Source organism: Ovis aries, chromosome 2 (genome assembly GCF_016772045.2).
Source record: "Ovis aries strain OAR_USU_Benz2616 breed Rambouillet chromosome 2, ARS-UI_Ramb_v3.0, whole genome shotgun sequence".
Lineage (NCBI taxonomy): Eukaryota > Metazoa > Chordata > Mammalia > Artiodactyla > Bovidae > Ovis > Ovis aries.
This window is the reverse complement of record NC_056055.1, coordinates 224242647-224265268: the sequence shown is the minus strand read 5'-3', so window position 1 is coordinate 224265268 and position 22622 is coordinate 224242647.

Here is a 22622-nt window from a genome sequence, read left to right as displayed (position 1 = left end):
ACACTATGTCTGCAAGGGCTTCCCTGGTAGCTCAGCTGGTAAAGAATCTGCCTGCAATCCAGGAGACCCTGGTTCAATTACTGGGTTGGAAATATCCCCTGGAGAAGGGAATGGCTACCCACTCCAGTATTCTGGCCTGGAGAATTCCATGGACTGTATAGCCCATGGGGTTGCTGAGTTGGACACAACTGAGAGACTTTCACTTTCGGAGAAGGAAATGGCCACCCACTCCAGCATTCTTGCCTGGAGAATCCCAAGGACAGAGGAGCCTGGCAGGCTGTGGTCTGGGGAGTCTCAAAGAGTTGGACATGATTGAGGGACTACTGACAAAACTAAAGGTAATCATTGGTGTGAAAAACCTAAGTACAATTCAACTAGGAAGAATTTGACAATCTTTAGGTAGCTTCCATAGCTAAAACAGACGTTCCCTGTTGGTTCAGCAGTAAAGAATCTACCTGCCAATGTAGTAGATGTGGGTTAGATCCCTGGATAAGGAAGATGCTCTGCAGAAAGAAATGGCAACCCACTGCAGAATTCTTGCCTGGGAAATCCCATGGACAGAGGAGCCTGGCAGGCTATGGTCCATGGGGTCACGAAAGAGTCAGACATGACTTAGAGACTAAATACCAACAACAATGACAACAGCTACAAATTCTACAAACAAATTCTACAACAGTGGTTCTTAAAGTATGGTATCTGGACCAGCAGCATTAACATTATCTAGGGAGTTAGATATGCAAATTCTCAGGCTCTCATCCCAGAATCAGAAACTCTGGGGGTGGACTGACCAGCATTCTGTCTTTTTAACAAGCCCTGCCCATGATTCTAAAGCACCCTGAAGATGGAGGACCAGTCTTCTAAATGCTCACAAAAGTTCATTCACTGTTGAATGAGCAAAGTATATCCCCCACGACTTTCTGTAAACATGTCCTCTGGCCAGTGGTTTGGACTGTCTGTGCCTTGGACATTTGTTTGTTTGGTCAAAAGTGAACATTCTGCCTGGGAAGACAGTTGTCTACAGCATAGTTGGTACCAAAACCTGACGTTGAGGCACTGGCTTTCCAATCAGCTGAAAATAGAGGAGGGTCTCCCAGCAGTGGATGAAGTAGAGGGGGCTAGGCAGGACCTTTTTCATAGTTACTGAGAGGAGCTGCAACCCTGAACTGCTTCTGATAGGTGGTTCAGGTTTGCCAGGAACCACCAGGACACTGAAAACTACAGCAGGAAATGCTGGTTGTCCTTACACTTTCTTTCCATCATGTTGACATGAATCCAGTATGGTGAAAAGAGAACTTATTCCAAATAGTGCAAGATGTTTCCCTCTGCAGCCCAGCCTCTGTGCCTGCACTTGCATAGAGACACAGGGAGACGAAAGCACACGTGGACAAATTATCTCCTCAGTTACACATGTACAACTACTAATGATTTCAATGGGAGTCACTGTAATAACCACGGGTCGGATTTGGCCCATGCAATTTAAATTGAACTAAAGCCTAATTTGTAATACTTTAGTTGAAAACCAGCAGTGATTATAAGACTAGCATGTGATTAAAGCTTCACCTTCAAAATCTGCTGCCCAGAAACAGAAAAAGTTTAAAAAATCATTATGTATTTTTTTTTCCAACTTGTAGTAAAGAATGAATTGTTAAAACTTCCAGCCTAAGAAAAGAATTAAAGTATTGGGGAAATTGGATATTCAGGATGGCTGTTTTTCATTACTCCACAGCTAATGAAAAAAGTGAGACTTCAAATAGGATTCTGCTTTCATTGTTTCTGATTCCCCACAAGGAAAATTTTTCACGTTTTTGGAAACCATATCTATAACTCTGATCCTGAAGTCAATATAATTCTAGAAAACATTTATGAGTTTGCAAATTATTAATTTTAATTACTTTAAAATTCTCTTTTTTTGAAATTTTTTTGGGCTCCAAAATCACTGCAGAAAGTGATGGTAGCCATGAAATCAAAAGACACTTGCTCCTTGCAAGGAAAGCTGTGACAAACACAGACAGAATATTAAAATGAATAGGAATCACTTTGCAGACAAAGGTCCTTATGGTCAAAGCTATGGTTTATGATCAAATTGCCAACATTCGCTGGATCATAGAAAAAACAAGACAGTTCCAGAAAAACATCTACATCTGCGTCACTGACTACACTAAGGCCTTTGACTGTGTGGATCACAAACAAACTGTGGAAAATTCTTAAAGAGATGGGAATACCAGACCACCTTACCTGCCTCCTGAGAAACCTGTCTGCAGGTCAGGAAGCAACAATTAGAACTGGACATGGAAAAATGGACTGGTTCCAAATTGGGAAAGGAGTATGTCAAGGTTGTATATTGTCACCCTGCTTATTTAACTTATATGCAGAGTACATCATGAGAAATGTCGGACTGAATGAGCAAAGCTGGAATCAAGATTGCAGGAAGATATATCAATAATCTCAGATATCCAGATGACACCACCCTTATGGCAGAAAGTGAAGAGGAACTGAAGAGCCTCTTGATGAAAGTGAAAGAGGAAAGTGAAAAGGCTGGCTTAAAGCTCAACATTCAACAAAACAAGATCATTGCCTCTGGTCCCATCACTTCATGGCAAATAGATGGGGAAACAATGGAAACTGTGACAGACTTTCTTGGGCTCCAAAATCACTGCAGATGGTGACTGTAGCCATGAAATTAAAATATGCTTGCTTCTTGGAAGAAAAGTTATGACCAACCTAGACAGCATATTAAAAAGCAGAGACATTTACTTTGGCAACAAAGGTCCATCTAGTCAAAGCTATGGTTTTTCCAGGAGTCATGTATGGATGTGAGAGTTGGAGCATGGAGAAGGCTGAAAGCTGAGGAAGTGACACTTTTGAACTGTGGTGTTGGAGAAGACTCTTGGAGAGTCCCTTGGACTGTAAGGAGATCAAACCAGTCAATTCTGAAGGAAATCAACCCTGAATATTCATTGGAAGGACTATTGCTGAAGCTGAAGCTCCAATAGTTTGGCCACTTGAAGTGAAGAGCCAACTCATTGGAAAAGACCCTGGTGTTGAGAAAAATCAAAGTCTAAAAGAGAAGGGAGAAACAGAGGATGAGATGGTTAGATAGCGTCACTGACTCAATGGATGTGAATTTGAGCAAAATCCAGGTGATAGTAGAGGACAGAGGAGCCTGGCGTGCTGCAGTCCATGGGTTCACAAAGAGTCAGACATGACTTAGAGATTGAACAACAATAACAATTGTTGTGTAATAATCTACATTGGACAGTTAGTGGTTAAGTACATCCATTTATTTTGCTCATGGTTTTGTGGGGCAAGAATTCAAGGGGGCTCACATGGTCAATTTCCACCTGGCATCAGCTGGGGTCTCAGGGGCTGGAGGGGCAATTCCACGATAGCTTCTTCACTCACTTCAATGCCACTCTCTTCTAGTGTGGTTACTCCACATGCTTGGGCTTCACATAGCATGGACTTCTTGGGAGGTCTCCTTTCTTCCCCACTGGCTGTCTTCCAAAAGACAGGAAGTGGACCCTGCAAATGTAGTTTTAATGCCTCTCGTAAGACTGGTGCAATATCGTCTTCATCATATCTATTGGAAAAGCAGTCACAGGACCCGTCCACACTAAAGGGGAGGGAAAACAGATTCTGCTTCCTGATGGGGGAATGACAAACCTCCAGTGCGAACCCATGTGGGACATGGGAGATATCACTGTGACTGTCTTTAGAAAATACAATCTGCCACATTCTTAACCTGAATTCACTTAATATATCCTTAACAGCCATTTTAAACTTCTCCATTCAGTTTAATTGGCAACCCACTCCTGTATTCTTGCCTGGAGAATTCCATGGACTGAGGAGCCTGGAGGGCTACAGTTCATGCGGTCACAAAGAGTCCGACACGACTGAGCAATTAACACTATGATGCCATATCTGGTGAGCACAAAAGCCAAGTAGCATATCACTTCCTATCATTAAATATGCAGAAACCATTCATTCTTTATACAAGAGAATGTGTAGCTATATTTAAGTGTTTATTAAAATTACTAATTTGATACAGATTATACTTACATACTAGAGGGAAATGTGGCCAAACATAAGTAGCCTAAATTTTGAATCATGGAAGTTGATTGCTTAAGCATGCCTTTATAGATAAGAGGGCCTGGGAGATTGCCTAAGTACACACAGCTGAGTTTGCTTTAGTTGGGGTTTCCCCAGAAGTAGACTCAATGACAGGTATCTCAGTCCTAGTAACTTATTTGGGAAGTGATCCCAGAAAGCAGGTGTGAAGAAATGGGGAAAGTGACAGGGCAGGATTAAACTCAATAAATGTGAGTCAGTGAATGAATTACCCATGCAGGCAACTGAGTCTCACCAGGTACACCCTTCCCCAAACCTGCATGAAATACACCTTGAAATCTGCAGCCAGAAGATGGGGAGCCTGGTTAATTTACTGACTGCCACCTTCTCTTGATTGATGGTTGCCTCTGGTTGGGTACTTACTTAAAATCCTTCTTGCTGTTGAACAAGTCTTTGTGATGCCAGAGGAAGCTGTTCAGGCAATGAGGAGAGATTAGATGCTGAAGGTGGGAAGTTGACTATGTTGGAAACTGTCCACTATACCTGCTGGTGAATTCAGGTGTCTCAAGAGGATATGGGGCAGGGCACGAACAGCATCTGCTACTTGGTTGAAGATGGCATAATTAGTAGAATAGAGTTTCAAGGATCATAATCCCTATCATTTGGGGAGGCACTTACTGTATTCCAAGTGCTTTACATGTATTTTTTACAGTATAATTGATTTATAATGTTGTGTTAGTTCAGTGTTAGTGAACAACAAAGTGATTCAGTTATATATAGGTAATCAATATGGATCTACTGTATAGCACAAGGAAATATATTCAATATCTTGTAATAACTTATAATGGAAAACAATTCTTTTCTTTTTTTGTGCTATACAGTAAGTCCTTGTTGATTATTTGTTTTATATAGTGTGTATCTGTTAATCCCAAACTCCTAATTTACCTCCCCACCTTTCTCCTTTGGTAACTAATAAATTTGTTTTCTAAGTCTGTTTCTGTTTTATAAATAAGTTCATTTGTATCATTTTTTTTTAGTTTGCATATGTAAGTGATTTCATGTGATATTTGTCTTTCTTTGACTTACGTCATTTAGTATGATCATCTCTTTCACAGAGTCATCATAACAATTGTATGGATAAATATTAATATTACCTCCCCCCTTTTTTTTACTAACTGCTGAAGCAATTGAGGCTTACAGAAGTTTAATAAGTTCTCCAAAGCCACTTGGATGGGAAGTGACAGAGGGTTGAAATGGGAACCTCCATCATTTTGTTGCCATAGTCCTCACTCTTAACAATGATACTACCCTAAAAACACAGCCATGCTGTCAGTATGATATCTCGTCAAGACTCCTGAAGAGTTCTCCCAACTCTTCCCCAGTGGTCACTCTTGCCTCTTATAGAGCAGCTAAAATGCTTTTAAAAAAGGAAAAAAAAAAGGTCTCTCTCTCTCTTTCACTAGCTCCTCATGCTCTTGGAATAAAATCCAAAAACCGTAGCAAGGCCAGCATGATTTAACCCCCTGTATCTCCTCAGCTTCCCCATGCCACATTCACTCGGCTGCTCATGCTGCGGTTGCACTGGCTTAACTTCCCTCTGACCTCTGACCCCTCCACTAGTTCCTACTTAGAGTCTTCACACATCTTCTTCCTTCAACATGGGATGCTTTTCTCCTGGATCATTTTAGAGCTGGTTCCTTCTTATCATTTCAACATCAGCTTTAATGTTGCTTCCTCAGAGAAGATTTCTGGCCCAAGTTACGAACACAGCAAATCAGATTTCTGGAAGACTGAGCTGTAAGGTTTTGGTGGCTCCCTCTAGTTTTTTTCTGGTGTATGTGCATGCATGCTCGGTTATGTCCAACTCTGTGACCCCATGGACTGTAGCTCTCCAGGCTCCTCAATCCATGGAATTTTCCAGGCAAGAATAATGGAATGGGTTGCCATTTCTTACTCCAGGGGATCTTCCACCTCTAGCCTCAGATAGGTGCAGATCTGCTTTGTGTCTATACTTTTGCTTTTATGGAAATTTCATATAAATAAAATCTTACTACATGTAGTGTTTTATGTCAGTTTCTTCTACTTGGCATAATGTTCTCAGGTTCACCCATGTATCAATAGTTTATTTCTTTTTTTTTTATGGTCTTACGTTTAGGTCATTGATCTGTTTTGAGTTAACTAATTTTTGTATATAGTGTAAGATGTGTCCAGCTTCATTTTTTGGCATGTCTTAATTAATTTTTGTTTTTATTGTTTTTAATATTTATTTTCATTGATTGATGATTGCTTCACAATATTGGTTTGATTTCTGTCTTATATCACCATGAATTAACCATAGGTGTACATATGTCCGCTCCCTCTTGAATCTCTCTCCCACCTCCCATCCATTCCCACTCTTCTAGGTTATTACAGAGCCCAAGTTTGAGTTCCTCGAGTCGTACAGCAAATTCCCGTTGGCTGCCTATTTACATATGTTACTGTATATCCTTCCATGGAACTCTCTGCATGTGAACGGAAAGTTTGTTTCTTTTTATTGTGTGAAAGAACTGCATTTTTATCCATTTATCAGCTGATGGACATTTTATATTCAGATTTTAGCTAGATTCACAAACAATGCTAATATGAAAATTTGAGCAAAAGTTTTTTCTGGGAACATATACTTTAACTTTTCTGAAATAGATACAAGTAGTGGAATTGCTGGGTATGTGGTTAAAAGTGTATGTTTAACTTTTTTAAGAACCTGCTTATTTTCCAAGATGACTGTGTCATTTTACATTCGCACCAGCAAACTGTGTTTTGAGCTTTTTCCTATCTTTGCCAACACTTGACATACTGTTGGTCTTTTTGATTATAGGTATTCTAATGATGTGTCCTAGTATCTCCTTGTGGTCTTAATAATCATTTCTTAATGACTAGTGATGTTGAGCATCTTTTAACATACTTATCAGTTACTTGGATATCTTCTTTGGTGAAACGTCTTTTCAAAGCCAATTTTTACTTGGTTGTGTGTCTTATTAAGTTTTAAGTGAGTATAATATTTTAAAAGCTCCTTTGTGGCTTTTCAACAGCATCACAATTGTCTCTTGAACGACCGTGTCATGGTCAGATAACAGTCATGCTTTATGTAATCTTGGAGATGACTTCTAGTACCTCCTAAAGTGGTATTTCAGGGAACAATGTCTTCGGAGCTGTTAAAAGTGTTCCTTGGTCAAAAGTTTCTTTGGAGAGTTCTACTTACTGTATACCTCCTCTTGGAGGGTTATAGCATATGTCAGTATCTTAAAGATCCTGAGAAATTCTGGAATAGCAACCTATTAGTTCTTTAATCCAAACATCTCCTAAACTCATCTGAGCCTAGATAATGTCAACAATTAAGTAAGACTAGTGATATTAACACATTTGTAAAGCAGAATTTTTCCAAGCTATGTTCCATGGATCTCCTTAATAGACAAAATGTGAAAAAGGACATCCAGAGAGTTTGTTTTTTAATTGTTTATTTATTTATGGACAGGGAAGCTTGGTGGGCTACCGTACATGGGGTCGCAACGAGTCGGACATGACTGCAGGCACACCAAACACACCGAGTCGTAGTCGCAGCATGTAGCATCTTTAGTTGTGGCATACAAACTCTCGGTTGGGGCATGTGGGATTTAGTTCCCTGACCGGGGATTGAACTGGGGCCCCTGCATTGGAAGTGCGGAGTCTTAGCCACTGGACCACCAGGGAAGCCCCCAGTGGGTTTAAAAATTTGTTCAATTTAGTGGCGAACCTGGTGGGTAGAACATAGTTATTTGGACAGCCACCCTAATCCTCTTCCTTCACTGCTCCCTTAGGTTGCCACCAACTACTGTCAAAAATCAAAAGAAAAGAAAACAAGTGAGGTTGAATTACGTACGATCCAGCCAGTGAGTTAACACAGGATGCCTTCCAAAAGACCTTCTTTCACATCCATCTGGTCGGGTACATGCTATTCTAATAAAATGCTTTGTTTTCATTATCTTTTGTTTTCAAAGGTAAATCTTTAATTTAAAAATTATATATTCATCTGTGAGATAGGACTATGGGGACCTTAGTCTGAAGCTCCTTTAATAGGACTGATTATAATACAGTCAAAAGTTGAACTTCCTTCTGCTTCCTTTTTTCTTGCAGGATTCTTTGGTTTATTATTTCAGTAACTCCTTATTTATATACAGTGTGGTGCAGTGGTAATGAATCCACCTGCCAAAGCAGGAGATGCAGGTGACATGGGTTCGATCCCTGGGTTAGGAAGATCCCCTGGAGTAGGAAATGGCAACCCATGCCATTATTCTTGCCTGGAAAGTTTCATGGACAGAGGAGACTGATGGGTTACTGTCCATGGGGTTGCAAGAGTCAGACACTACTGAGCACATGTGCACATTTGCTCAAATGTGACAGGCAAGGCCTTGGGGACTAGGAGCACAGCAGGGAACAAAGCATAGTCCCTGTGCTTACGTGGCGGGTGTGAGGACAGAGGTAATCAAGGAGTAGGTAGATGGATGATGTAATGTCTGATATTTTTATGTCCTGTGAAGAAAAAAGAATCAGGGAAAGAGGAAAAGGAATAATAGTAAGAGAGGGAGTGATTTTAGTAGAGCCATGGATGAAAGGAGGAAGACAGATAGTCATGTGACTTTCTTTAGGAAGAAGGTTTAAAGCACATGAATGGGAAATGCAAAACCCTGAGCTGGTACTTCCCTGGTGGCCAAGTGGTTAAGACTCCATGCTTCCAATGCAGGGGGTGCAGGTTCCACCCCCGGTTGGGGAACCAAGATCCCACTTACTGCAGAGAGTGGCCAAGAAATTAAAAAGAAGTCGTGAGCCAAGGTTGGGCTTGATACCCTTGAAGAGGCTTACAGGAGTGAATGAGAAGGAGGATGGAGAAAATGAATGAGGTTGGGTGGGTCACTCGAGGCACAGTGGAGGAGATAAAGAATTATAAGGTGCATCTGCTGCCCCCAAGATGCTGATAAACCTGGAGGGTGGGGCGGGCATTGTTTAAAAACATGAAAACAAACTTTATGATTGAATTAAATTAAAATCTATCTGGTTTTCTTCATGGAGTTTTCATGATTAATAGTTGCTCCAAAAAAATAAAGGTGTTATAGGAAGGAAATCTTGAGATAAATTTGGGCAGTTGCTGGTTTAGACACTAAGTCGTGTCTGACTTTTGCAACCCCACAGACTGTAGCCTGCCAGGCTTCTCTGTCCATGGGATTCTCCAGGCAAAAATACTAGAGAGGGTTTCCATTTCTTTCCCCAGGGGATCTTCCTGACCCAGGGATTGAACCTGGGTCTCCTGCATTGCAGGCAGATTCCTTACCAACTTAGCTATGAGGGAAGCCCATATACTCATTTTGGAGATTTACAAGATACTAACACACCCCATCACACACTCACACCTTCCCCTACCACACACACTCACACACAGAGACATTGAATAGTGAAGAAATATCTTGACTTCTTAAAATTCCATCTGTTTTACTTTTGAATATTTTATTCAAATGTCTTATTACTGAAATATTTTTCTCCTGAAAGAACGCCTATCAACATTCTGAGAAACTGTAGGGTGAGGTAATTTATTCATAGACTGATGATGTCTCCTTGGATGATCCAAATTCCCAAGGACTGTTTTCTCTGGTTTTCAGTAGATGTATTCTGTTCTGCTCACAGAAGTTGTTGAATGTAGCACATTTAAAATGTGCTTGGTCCATGGGACTGAAAAGGTATAGTGAGGAGTTTAAAAACTTTATCTTTATTTAAAATTAGACTGCTGACACTTTTCACTTTGATGTATTCTCCAAATTTTCATCATGGCAACTATAAAGACCAAACTTAGTAAAGATGTAAAACATCCAGTCTTACTGGATCCTGGCTCAACTGTTTGGCTCCTCTAAAGTCTAGTCTCCTGATTTATGACTCATCTGAAACATAATAATTTTAAAAATTCATCACGGCAAAATTGTTAAAACGCTAGATAATTCCACTGTGGATATCAGATGAGAAATATACCCTCAATGAATGATATACTTCAAGATGCCGAAAAGTGGAATTCACATGAAATGTTATGTGCTTCAGAGTGAAATAATCCCTGATTCGTGCAGGGGGATCATAAGCACTAATGTATGCATATTTATGGATATAAAACTGTGGGACTTGGCACACTGTTCCTATTCATGACGGATCTTCTGCAAAGGACAATAATGTCCACTTGTTCAACTTCCATTAGACCTTCTGCAAACATAAGGCAGGCCAACGGGGTCCTGAGGCTGCCTTTAAATGTGACTTTTGCAAATTGGTCTCATTACCTTGAACCCGACATCAGAGGAAGTGCAACTACTCAAAACAAATTTGTCAGAAAAAGCAGACTAGGGCATAAAAGTTCACTTAACCAAGTCAAGATCCGGCTTCCCTTCACAAGTACTGATGCTCCTTCCTTGGGTATGTGGTAATGGTCAGTGTCGGCGACGGAATGACACACCAACACTGCAGAGTGGTTTAAATCTTTATATTTTAACACTTGCTTCTTACAGCTGCTTAATTTTTATATCTTTTTTACAACCCCCTACAGGGCAAGCTGCCAAGCACTATGATTCAGAGACTATACAGTGCGCAGGCGCAGGGTGAGATCACCTTTACCTTGGCTTATTTACTGCAGCTAAGACTTTGTTTTGGGGAACTTCCTTATCAACTTAGAATCCGTTTTGTCCCAAGGTCTGTTCCTTTTGAGGAATCAGAGAAACATCCTTGTGTGCAAGCAATGTTCTTTTCCCATGGGAACAAACAGGATTTTTAGCTGAACATCTCGTTTGCAAGAATGCTCAGCCCTGGTTGACAGTCTCGTTAGCAAGCACTTCTCAATCTTCCTTAAACCTAGTTCCCTGCACTGGGCAGAACATCTCGTTTGCAAGAATGTCCAGCCCTGGTTGAGAGTCTCGTTTGCAAGCACTTCTCAACCTTCTTTAAACCTAGTTCCCTACACTGGGCAGAACATCTCGTTTGCAAGAATGTCCAGCCCTGGTTGAGAGTCTCGTTTGCAAGCACTTCTCAACCTTCCTTAAATCTAGTTCCCTACAGTCAGGGTGTGGTCTCTGCCTGGGATGTTCTGGGAACAGTATTTGTAGACAAACTGAGCTTTCACACTGAGGGCCTCAGGGAGGGTGTGTCCTTACACATGTGACAGAATGGGTGCTCTTTTGAAGTCCTGCAGCAGAAAGAACACTGTCCTGGGAAGGAGTGGACATGGATATTTGATAAGACACTGGATTTAAAGCTGTGTAAAGTTAGGAAAGCCATACCTTTCCTCCCAACTTCAGTTTTCTTCTCTGAAGGGAAATTTTGAGTTCTGAAAGCTTGTAAGCCTACATTTTTTTTTAACGTTAAAATTATTTTCAGATCATTGTTCCTTTCAATGACTTAAAGGCCAAGTAAATAAAAATAATTAGAAAATTCAGCCTGGTAAATATTTCATGTTTTTATATTCGGGATTGCATCTTTTTGAACCAAAACCCCAAAGCCACAAGTTATTAATTCCCCATTTCCTCCCACTACCCTTTTAGGCCATATAGGAGTTTAAGAGTGCATACTCTTAGATATGTGTGGATCTCTTTGTGCTTTCTAGATAGTTCTTCCAGCTCTCAGCAGGACCTGGGGATGGTTTACTTCTCCTGTTTCTTCCAAATCAGGGCCACATGGCCTTCTCACGGAGTTCCTGTTGGAGGAAAATGAAATTTTAATCTACGAGAGTTAATTGCTATCAAGGTTGGTCTGTTCTGCTGAAATCAGAGTCCACTTTTCTCAGTTTCAGCTTTTCCAAAAAGCCCTTCTACTGTAATTAGAGGGTAGGACCTCTGTGCCTGAAATGCTTGTGCTCCCTAACTTAATCTGTTACTTCCCCACTTCCCCCTGATTGCTTCCATATCTACCACTTTCCTAACAACTACATTTATATTTTTACATCTCTCTGTGCGCATGAGACAGAAAGAGAACCAGAATCACTATCAGCATCCTCTGAGCCAAATCTGCCCGCCAGGACCAGTTTCATGAACCCTCTTATTTGAAACATTCAGGTTAAATATCCAGGTGGAGAGACACCATGACTGGAGTTTGGTGCGTCCGTGCTAAGGCGCTTCGGTCGTGTCTGAATCTTTGTGACCCTACGGACTTCTCTGGACACTGCCAGGCTGCTCTGTCCATAGGATTCTCCACACAAGAATACTGGAGTTGGTTGCTATGCCCTGCTCCAGGAGATCTTCCTGACCGGGGTGTTGAACCCACATCTCTTATGTCTCCTGCATTGGCAGACAGGTTCTTACCACTAGCGCCACCTGGGAAGCCCTGATGGGAGGTTGGATGACAAGTTAAATCATTTTATAGTGAACATCAAGAACTGCTCTCAGTTCTTTGACAACTTTGCAAGTTTGTTTTACTGCTTCTTGACATTTTTTCTGCTTTCGTAATTCTGCTTTATTGGAAATTTCTCAAAGTGAGTACACTGCCAGTCTTGGTGACATTTTGATTGCATTTAGGTTTTTAGGACAAGGAAATTTTCTTGTAATGTTCATGAGCTTGTGGATATGAAAGTGAGAATCTTCTTATGCACTGTCCTGTGTTTCCATGCTGGGGGAGTCGTGGGTTAGAGGAAAGCCTCTATTGCTCACTGTTCAACTTTCATTTGTCTCCAGGGTGAAAGAGAGGCTTTCTAATGGCTTAGTTTGGGAGAAGAAACGTGACACAGCCCTTTCCTTCTCTCTGCTCTCCTGTCCCTGTCTCTCTTTTTTATCTATCCATCATATTCCAGACGCCATGCATTCTGACCTACTGCTGGCTGTTGTGTTGTTGTCGCCCAGTCTCTCAGTTATGTCTGAGTCTTTGCGACCCCATGGACTGCAGCATGCCGGGCTTCTCTGTCCTTCACTATCTTCTGGAGATTGCTCAGATTCATTTCCACTGAGTCAGCGATGTCATCCAACCATCTCATCCTCTGTCGCCCCCTTTTCCTCCTGCCTTCAATCTTTCCCAGCATCAGGGTCTTTTCTAATGAGTCGGCTCTTCACATCACGTGGCCTTAGTCCTGGAGCTTCAGCATCAGCATCAGTCCTTCCAATGAATATTTAGGACTGATTTCCTTAAGGATTGACTGGTTAGATCACCTTACTGTCCAAGGGACTCTCAAGATTCTTTTCTAAGAAGAGGTGGCAAGAATACACAGAAGAACTGTTTGCTAGGAGGTTTTTATTACATTTGCCCAGCTCCAGAGATCAGAGAAATGCATAAGCCTGTTAAATTCAAAGGTAAATAGCAGCATTTTCAGTCATAAATTTGAAGCCACATCCTCCCACTTACCCTTGTTTCTGTCTCCTTCTCGTTTTTCTTTCTCATGAGTAGTAAACCTAATGTTTTGGTCTCCAAGTCTCTGATTTCTGTGCTTTTCTCTCAGTTTTCTCTGAACTCTGGAGATATGCTTGCCTCTCCGTCTCTTTGGAGGTTGATGGCTTTCTTGCTCCTACGTTTTCCACTTTTTGGAAGGTTTCATTAGACTGAAAGAAACTTCCAGAAACTTTTTACAAATAGAAACTAGATTAGCCTTTCAGAATCAATTAAGACAAATAATGATGATGTTAGGGAAGTTTACATAGCAACATAACAATCATCAGGACAGAATGATTTAATCATCTCCACCTAGAGTGGAAATGGGAATAATGACCCAGCCTCAATTTTCAGAAATGTTGACAAGCGTAAACACATGTCCTTTTGGGCTACAGTTTTCCAGCAATCATTTTCTGCTTCTTACCCACCTGTGCAACAGTAGGGATTAGTCAAAAACCTTCAATTATACATCCTACCACACACATGCTGCCTGGGAAATGCAACATATAAAAAAACACAATTTCTAGCTTTCAAAACAAACATGAAAAGAGATATTAAACAGGGTGGCTCTGGAAAATGGAAGACTGAACATAATGGTTATGAATGCATGGAAAATTGTGGATGTTGAGATGAATAGAGAGAAAACTGGCTTCAGACAAGTGAGAGAGAGGGTTTCAGATATGGTCCTTGAATGGCCAGCTGATTGAATAGGGCATTCTGGAATATTTTTCCATGAGCACCCATATTATATACTGATTTTTGGTTTTCAGAGGCAACCACCTCTGCCCAACACTCCCATATAGTATTGTACTTTGATAAAACTGAGATTGTTTGACCCCTAAGGAAAAATAGCAGCTAATAAAGGTTTCCTACAAGAAACTTTTTCTATGAGGCTTTAAGTTGACTTAAAAAAGCCCAGTCTTTATTAAGATGGAACCATTTCAGAAATGGAAATGTAATATTTTCAGAAATTTCACTTGTTTTTCAAATGTTTCCACCTTTCTTACAATTATGAAGATATGAATGAATGGAAAGAGTTTTCAAAAGCTTCAAGTTTTCTCATAAATATTTTACATGGCTACAGATAGAATATTTTTCTTTCTCTAGTGCTCCTGGAAAATCTTTTCAGTCCCTGGAAAAAAAAAAGTAGAGATTAAAAACATTGGGGTAATGCCTTCTCTGGTTGTGTAGGTCAAGACAGCTTTATCCAGGGCATTTCTGATAGCAGGTCCCCCCAGATGAATGTCTTTTTGGTTGGAGGTTGCAGTTTGCTCTCTCCATTTGGCACCTCCCACTCTGCTGGCCTAGACTCTTTCCTGTGCACCTGTGAGAATGCTCAAGGACACAATTCACAGTTGTTCTTGGCCTTCTTGAAGAATTCACAACAGCCTGATTTTAAAAACATGGGTGCTGGAGTACTGCCTGATTGTGAAATGTTTTTGAGGTGTTATGATATGTTTTGCAAGCCCCACGTGTCAGACATAGAAACAAAGAAAAAGTTCAAAATGGAGCTGTGCATAGATAGAAAATATTTGAAAACAGTAATAAGTTAAAAGTAATGGGATGTGTGCAGAATTGTGTCTTGGAGAGAGAAGTAGAGTAAACACATTTACACTGACTTTCTCTAGCAGTTTTTCTAAAAAAAATTATTGGAATAAAGTTGATTTAAAACATTATTTTCTGCTGTACAGCAAAGTGAATCAGTTATATACATACAAGAGAAGGGGGTGACAGAGGGTGAAATGGTTGGATGGCATTACTGACTCCATGGATGAGTTTGAGTAAACTTTGGGAGATAATGAAGGACAGGGAAGCCTGGTGTGCTGCAGTCCATGGGATCACAAAGAGTCAGACGTGACTTAGTGACTGACCAACAACAATGTATATATATTCACTCCTTTCTAGATTCTTTTCACATATAGTTCATTACAGAGTCCTGAGAAGAATTCCCTGTGCTGTACAGTAGGGTCTTTATTATTCATTCCATTCTATATGTGTATTTCAGGCTTCCCGGGTGGCTCAGCGGTAAAGAATTTGCCTGCAATGCAGGAGACCCAGGTTCAATCCCTGGGTTGGGAAGATCCCCTGGAGGAGGGCATGGCAACTCACTCTCGCAGTCTTGTCTAGAGAATCCCATGGACAGAGGAGCCTGGCTTGCTACAGTCTATACGGTTGCACAGAGTCAGACCCGGCTGAAGAGAGTAACCAGCAGAAGCAGCAGTGTGTCATTTGCAAACATAGATGGACCCAGAGACTGTCACACTGAGTCAGACAAAGACAAATATGACATTACTTACATATGGAATCTACAGAGTGAAGTAAGCCAGAAAGAAAAACACCAATACAGTATACTAACACATATATATGGAATTTAGGAAGATGGCAATGACGACCCTGTATGCAAGACAGGAAAAAAGACACAGATGTGTATAACGGACTTTTGGACTCAGAGGGAGAGGGAGAGGGTGGGATGATTTGGGAGAATGGGAATTCTAACATGTATACTATCATGTAAGAATTGAATCACCAGTCCATGTCTGACGTAGGGTGCAGCATGCTTGGGGCTGGTGCATGGGGATGACCCAGAGAGATGTTATGGGGAGGGAGGTGGGAGGGGGCGTCATGTTTGGGAACGCATGTAAGAATTAAAGATTTTAAAATTCAAAAAATTAAAAAAAAAAAGAAGAAGAAGAAAAAAAATAAAATAAAACGTAGTACAAATGAACTTATTTACAAAACAGAAATAGAGTCATAGATGTAGAAAACAAACTTATGGTTACAGGGGTGTGGAGCAATAACTTGGCAGATTGGGATGGTCATATACAGCAGATTTCTTTATAGTCAACTCAAATAAAGTTTGAGGTTTGCAGGTTTGACTGAAATAGTTCTGTGTATCTGGGAAGGGTATGTTCTTCAAGGGAGCATGCATCTGTGGGAGAGGGGCATGAGAGACAGGAGGGACAAGGTGGTTCTACTTGCAGTGGTTTTATATAACAGTTGCAGAATTAGAAGCATCTTCTAAATGGGTGGTCTATGGATGTGAGGCTTAGAATTGCTATAACCATTTTGCTACCATGGGAGAGAAAGACAGCTTGAATACAACCCAATTAGGACTAAGCCAACCAATGCACGTTATTTTCTTGGTCACTGAGATTAGTTCAGAGGTGGACACGTGATTAGAGTTGGTCCCTAAAAGAGAAGATGATAACTTTTGTTCAATGATTGGGAGGACATAAAATCTCATTTCTGGTGGGTGATGTAGTTTGGGAATCTAAGACCATTTCACTATGTGGAAGATGGTGACCTGAAAGCAAATTCAGCAAATGGAGAAAGCAAAGTCTGAACAACTGTGCAGAAATGGGCTGAAACCTTGATCAAACTTCTCCTGAAAGTTTTCAAAAATTTAAATATATTTAGCATCAATATGATATCAGTTTCAGGTATACAATACAGTGATTTGACATTTGTATCCATCGTGAAATGGTTATCCAGTAAGTTAGTCGTGATCTGTTACTGCACAAAGTTAATACAGTGTTAGTGACTTAATTTCCCAGACTGCACATTAATTACATCCACATGACTTATTTTACAACTGGAAGTTTGTACTTCTTAATCTCCTTCACCAAGTTTTGTACTCTTCCAACTTTCTTGCCTTTTGAAGAGGAAACACCAGTTTGTTCTCCCTATTTATGAGTCTTGCTGTTGTTCAGTCACTAAATTGTGTCCGACTCTTTGTGACCCCGTGGACTGTAGCATGCCAGGCTTCCTTGTCCTTCACTATCTCACAGAGTTTGCTCAAACTCATGTCCTTCGAGTCAGTGATATCATCCAACCGTCTCATCCTCTGCTGCCCCCTTCTCCTCCTGCCTTCAAGCTGCCCAGCAACAGGTCTTTTCTAATGAGTTGGCTCTTTGCATCAGGTGGCTAAAGTATTGGGGCTTCAGCTTCAGCATCAGTCCTTGCAGTGAATATTCAGGGTTTATTTCCTTTAGGATTAACTGGGTTGATTTCTTCATTATCCAAGGGACTTTATGGGTCTGGGTTTTATTTTGTTGGTTTTATTTTTTAGATTCCAAATACAAGTGAAGTAATCCAATATTTGTTTTTTTCTGTCCACGTTATTTTACTTAATATCCTCAAATTCCATCCATTTGGCAGCAAATGGCAAGATTTCTTTTCTTTTTTTTTTTTTAATGGCTGAGGTAGCGCCTCATTGTATATATTGCCCCATCTTCTTTAGTCATTTGTACCTTGATGAACACTTTGGTTGTTTCCATGTCTTGGCTATTGAAATTATACTGCAGTAAACATGGGAGTTACATATATCTTTTTGAATTAGTATTTTGTTTTCTTGCTATAGACATCAATAGAAATGGAATTGCTAGATCATATGTTAGTTCTATTTTTAACTTTTTGAAGAAACTCCATACTCTTTCCATAATGGTGGCACCAATATCCATTCCCACTAAGAGTATGTGAAGGTTCCCTTTCTTCACATGTTTGCAACATGTCATTGCTTGTCTTTTTGATAATAGCCATTCTGACAAGTGTGAGACGATGTTTCATTGTAATTGTTCTTTGTTTTTCCCTGATGATTAATGATGTTGAGCATCTTTCCCTGTGCTTGCTGTCCATTTGTATGTCTTCTTTGGAAAACTGTGTATTCAGATCCTCTGACATTTTTTAATTGAATTTTTTTTTTTGTTATTGAGTTGAATGAGTTCTTTACATATTTTGGATATTAACTCCTTATCAGATATATGACTTGCAAATATCATCTCTGTACATTTGGAAAGATTGCCTTTTCATTTTGTTGATGATTTCCTTTGCTGTGCAGAAGCTTTTTATTTTGATGTAATCTCCTGAAGATTTTGCTTTTCTCCACTTTGAGTTCCATGAGCCAGTAATTTCTGTTATAAATAAATGCATTGGTGGAGTTGGAAACATTAGTTGATTGAAATGAACTTGAATCTATGTTACTCTGTAAAGAGGAGTTAATACTCTATATTGTCTTATGCTATCGTACATACAAAACTCCACATTACTTTCCTGGGTGTCTTAAGAAGAATATTAATATGTAAAGGACAAAACCCAGTAAAATATGCAAATTTAAATCCACACCTTCACTATGTAGGTCAAATGTCATAGTCACTTAGTTTCAACTGATTTACTGGCGAAAACACAAAAGCATTTAATAAGAATCAGATGTACTACAAGTTGCATATAACTAATTGGATTCAACAAAATCTTGGAGATGTTTCTGTTTGTTTTTTTGAGCAATCCAGCAATTTAGTCAAAATAGAAACTGTTTTCTTTCAATTCAGAGCAGCAAATGAAAAATATATAGTACAACAGAAGAAAATGATGCAATTTTGTTCAATTGAGAGATGCACACACACATACCAAGAAAACAACAAACATATATATACAAGCACACAGAAAAAAATTATACAATAACTCACACATACAAATAATTTACCCAAACACAAAATGAAACGATTTGCTGAAGTCCATGGATACTAATGCACAAAGAAAGGGTATCTTTCTTATCTCAACAGCTACAGTTTGCTTTAAGGTGACAGCCCAAATAATTGAAATACCCAGTGGTTATTAAATTTAGGGTACTTTAATATTTTCATGTCTTTTCCTTCTTTATAAAAGCAAAAGACAAGGATATTTCATAAAATTGTCAAGAAGCAAATCAAACTCTAAGGCAAAACTAATGGAATTAGAAAGTGGCTGGAACTTCCTTTTTTTGTTTGCTTTGTTTTTAATCTAAGACCACAAGACAGGTAGAATAAAGGAGGAAAGACAGAGGGCTTCATAGGGTACAAAAGAACGAAGACGAAGAAAGAAGGTGAGAATGAGAACTAGAATTGTTACTTAGCAAGTGAGTAATTAATAAATTAAAGAGTCAGAGGAAAATGCATAGATAATAATTTCAGGATCTTTAAATTCCATCACCAGCATTGTAATTATCATCTACCAATCTATCAGTTTAGCTATAGTCATGCTTATGTCAAAAAGGTCATATGAGTTGGTCAAACCAGCTACATTAAAACCAGTTAACTTGATAAAAATTAAATCAAAGTCTTTTGGAATTGTCAGAGCAAAACCAAAAATCATTCTGAAGATGAGAATTACGTAATTGTTTTGCTCATAGCCTCATCTAAGGGGTAAACGCCCTGCCCACAGTGCCTGTTGGACTGGCTGTCATGTTTTATACTTTATCTGGACCCTGCACTCATAGACTGTTAAACTAGATATAAGCATCTGATTCCAGGGTAGCAAAAACATAAGCTCTCCAGCAAATCTGAGCATAATCTGGTGCTAGGAGACAAACTGGACCAATCAGATTTTCCATTTCAGGATTGAAATTAAGAAAGACAAAGGAATCTGTCACTTGACAACAAAGCAGAAACTGAAAAGTTGCTTTGAGGTGAACTTGAGGCCTCATAAGCCAAAATCTTGTATAGCCAGAAATATGAAGCAGATATTTGGAGGAAGGACAGAAGGGATCAGACTGTAGAGTGTATACAGTTCTGTAGTCATAAAGCTTAGTCACACTGAGGGCAGAATAGAGAGTCAAGAGCCAGGAACTTCTTGCTGGTATCCTTGGAGATAGTATGATCTCCCAGTTCTTTCTGAGATGGGGATCTATTACAGCACCTGTTTTGTGAAAGATCTAATTTCTCCCAGTGGTGCCAAGTGTATTTTCACAATAATCTCCCCTATTACTTGAGCTAACTTGAGTGTGTCTCATTACCAGAGGAGAGGTTGAAATAATTCTCAACTCATTTACGGCATTTTTGCCCCTAAGGCTTTGATTATACATATGCAAATTAGCTGGGGATCTTGTTAGAAATATAGTTGCTGGGACAGAATTCTGGAAATTCTGATCCTATGATATAGAGAAAGCCCTGAGTCTGTTGTTTTTTTTTCTAAAGTAAGTTCAGGGCACTGGTATTTGGAAACCACTGCATTTGTCCATGTTGTCCCTTTACTGGGAACCCTTTATCTTGTGGTCCTCAAACTTTTTTTTATCTCAGGAGCTTTTTCTCACTCTTAAAAATTATGGAGAACACAAAACTTTCGTTTATGTGCTTTATGTGTATCACTATTTATCATATTAGAAATTTAAATTGGAAAATGATAAACATTTTTAAAAGTGCATGCAGTCCGTCGGGTTGCAAAGAGTCAGACATGACTGACTAACTGAACAACGACATTAAAAAAAATAAATCATTGCATGTTGTTAACGTCCTGGGCTTGCTATAACAAAGTGAGTGGGCTTAACAATAGAAATTTGTGGTCTCACAAACTGGAGACTGGAAGTCCGAAATACAGGTGCAGCTAAGGTTGATTTCTTCCGAGGGCTGTGAGTAAGAATCTGTTCCATGTTTAACTTCCAAGAGCCTCAGCTGGTCCTTAGCTTGTAGAGATATCCTCCATGTGTCTTCGCATCATCTTCCTTCCTTTGCAGGAAATGCAAGAGAGGCAAATGACTGTCTGTCTCTGTGTCAAAATTTCTCCTTTCTACAAAGACACCTGTCACACTGCACTTGGTTTCATTGTAATGACTTCATCTTAACTTGATTATCTACAAAGACTCTGTTTTCAAGAGCGAGGACCATCACAGGTATTGTTGTTATTCAGTCACTTAGTTGTGTCTGACTCTGTGTGACCCCCATGGACTGCAGGGTGCCAGGCTTCCCTGTCCTTCACCATCTTCCAGAGTTTGCTCAAACTCATGCCCATTAAGTCAGTGATGCCATCCAAGCATCTCATCCTCTGTCATCCCCTTTTCCTCCTGCCCTCCATCTTTCTCAGCATCAGGGTCTGTTCCATTGAGTCTGCTCCTTGCATCAGGGGGCCAAAGTATTGGAGTTTCAGCTTAAGCACCAGTCCTTCCAATGAATGTTCAGGGTTGATTTCCTTTAGGAGTCAGGAGTTTTGGAAGATACATTTCAACCCATGACAGAAGTTAAATTTTTTTTGTGTGTGAAGATAATCATACTTTCCAATGTAAAAGAATTTAGTGAGAAAATAGACATTGGTTTGTCAAGGCTGTATATTGTCACCCTGCTTATTTAACTTCTATGCAGAGTACATCATGAGAAACCTGGACTGGAAGAAACACAAGCTGGAATCAAGATTGCCGGGAGAAATATCAATCACCTCAGATATGCAGATGACACCACCCTTATGGCAGAAAGTGAAGAGGAACTCAAAAGCCTCTTGATGAAAGTGAAAGAGGAGAGCAAAATGTTGGCTTAAAGCTCAACATTCAGAAAATGAAGATCATGGCATCCGGTCCCATCACTTCATGGCAAATAGATGGGGAAACAGTGGAAACAGTGTCAAACTTTATTTTGGGGGGCTCCAAAATCACTGCAGATGGTGACTGCAGCCACGAAATTAAAAGACGCTTACTCCTTGGAAGAAAAGTTATGAGCAACCTAGATAGTATATTCAAAAGCAGAGACATTAGTTTGCTGACTAAGGTCCATCTAGTCAAGGCTATGGTTTTTCCCGTGGTCATGTATGGATGTGAGAGTTGGACTGTGAAGAAGGCTGAGAGCCAAAGAATTGATGCTTTTGAACTGTGGTGTTGGAGAAGACTCTTGAGAGTCCCTTGGACTGCAAGGAGATCCAACCAGTCCATTCTGAAGGAGATCAACCCTGGGATTTCTTTGGAAGGAATGATGCTAAAACCGAAGCTCCAGTACTTTGGCCACCTCATGCGAAGAGTTGACTCATTGGAAAAGACTCTGATGCTGGGAGGGATTGGGGGCAGGAGGAGAAGGGGACGACCGAGGATGAGATGGCTGGATGGCATCACAGACTCAATGAACATGAGTTTGAGTGAACTCCGGGAGATGGTGATGGACAGGGAGGCCTGGCCTGCTGCGATTCGTGGGGTCGCAACGAGTCGGACACGACTGAGTCACTGAACTGAACTGAACTGAACTGAATATCTTGTTTAATAGAAAATAACTAAATTCATCATCCCATACATCTGCTGGGATGCATTGTTTCAGTTGAAATATATGGAGAAAATCTGATCTCATACAAAAATATAGTTGTAAAAAAGAGATATATTAAAAGCCTTTTCAGGTAATTGTGCATAGTTTTCTATGAAACTATACCAAAGCTTGCTTGGTGGC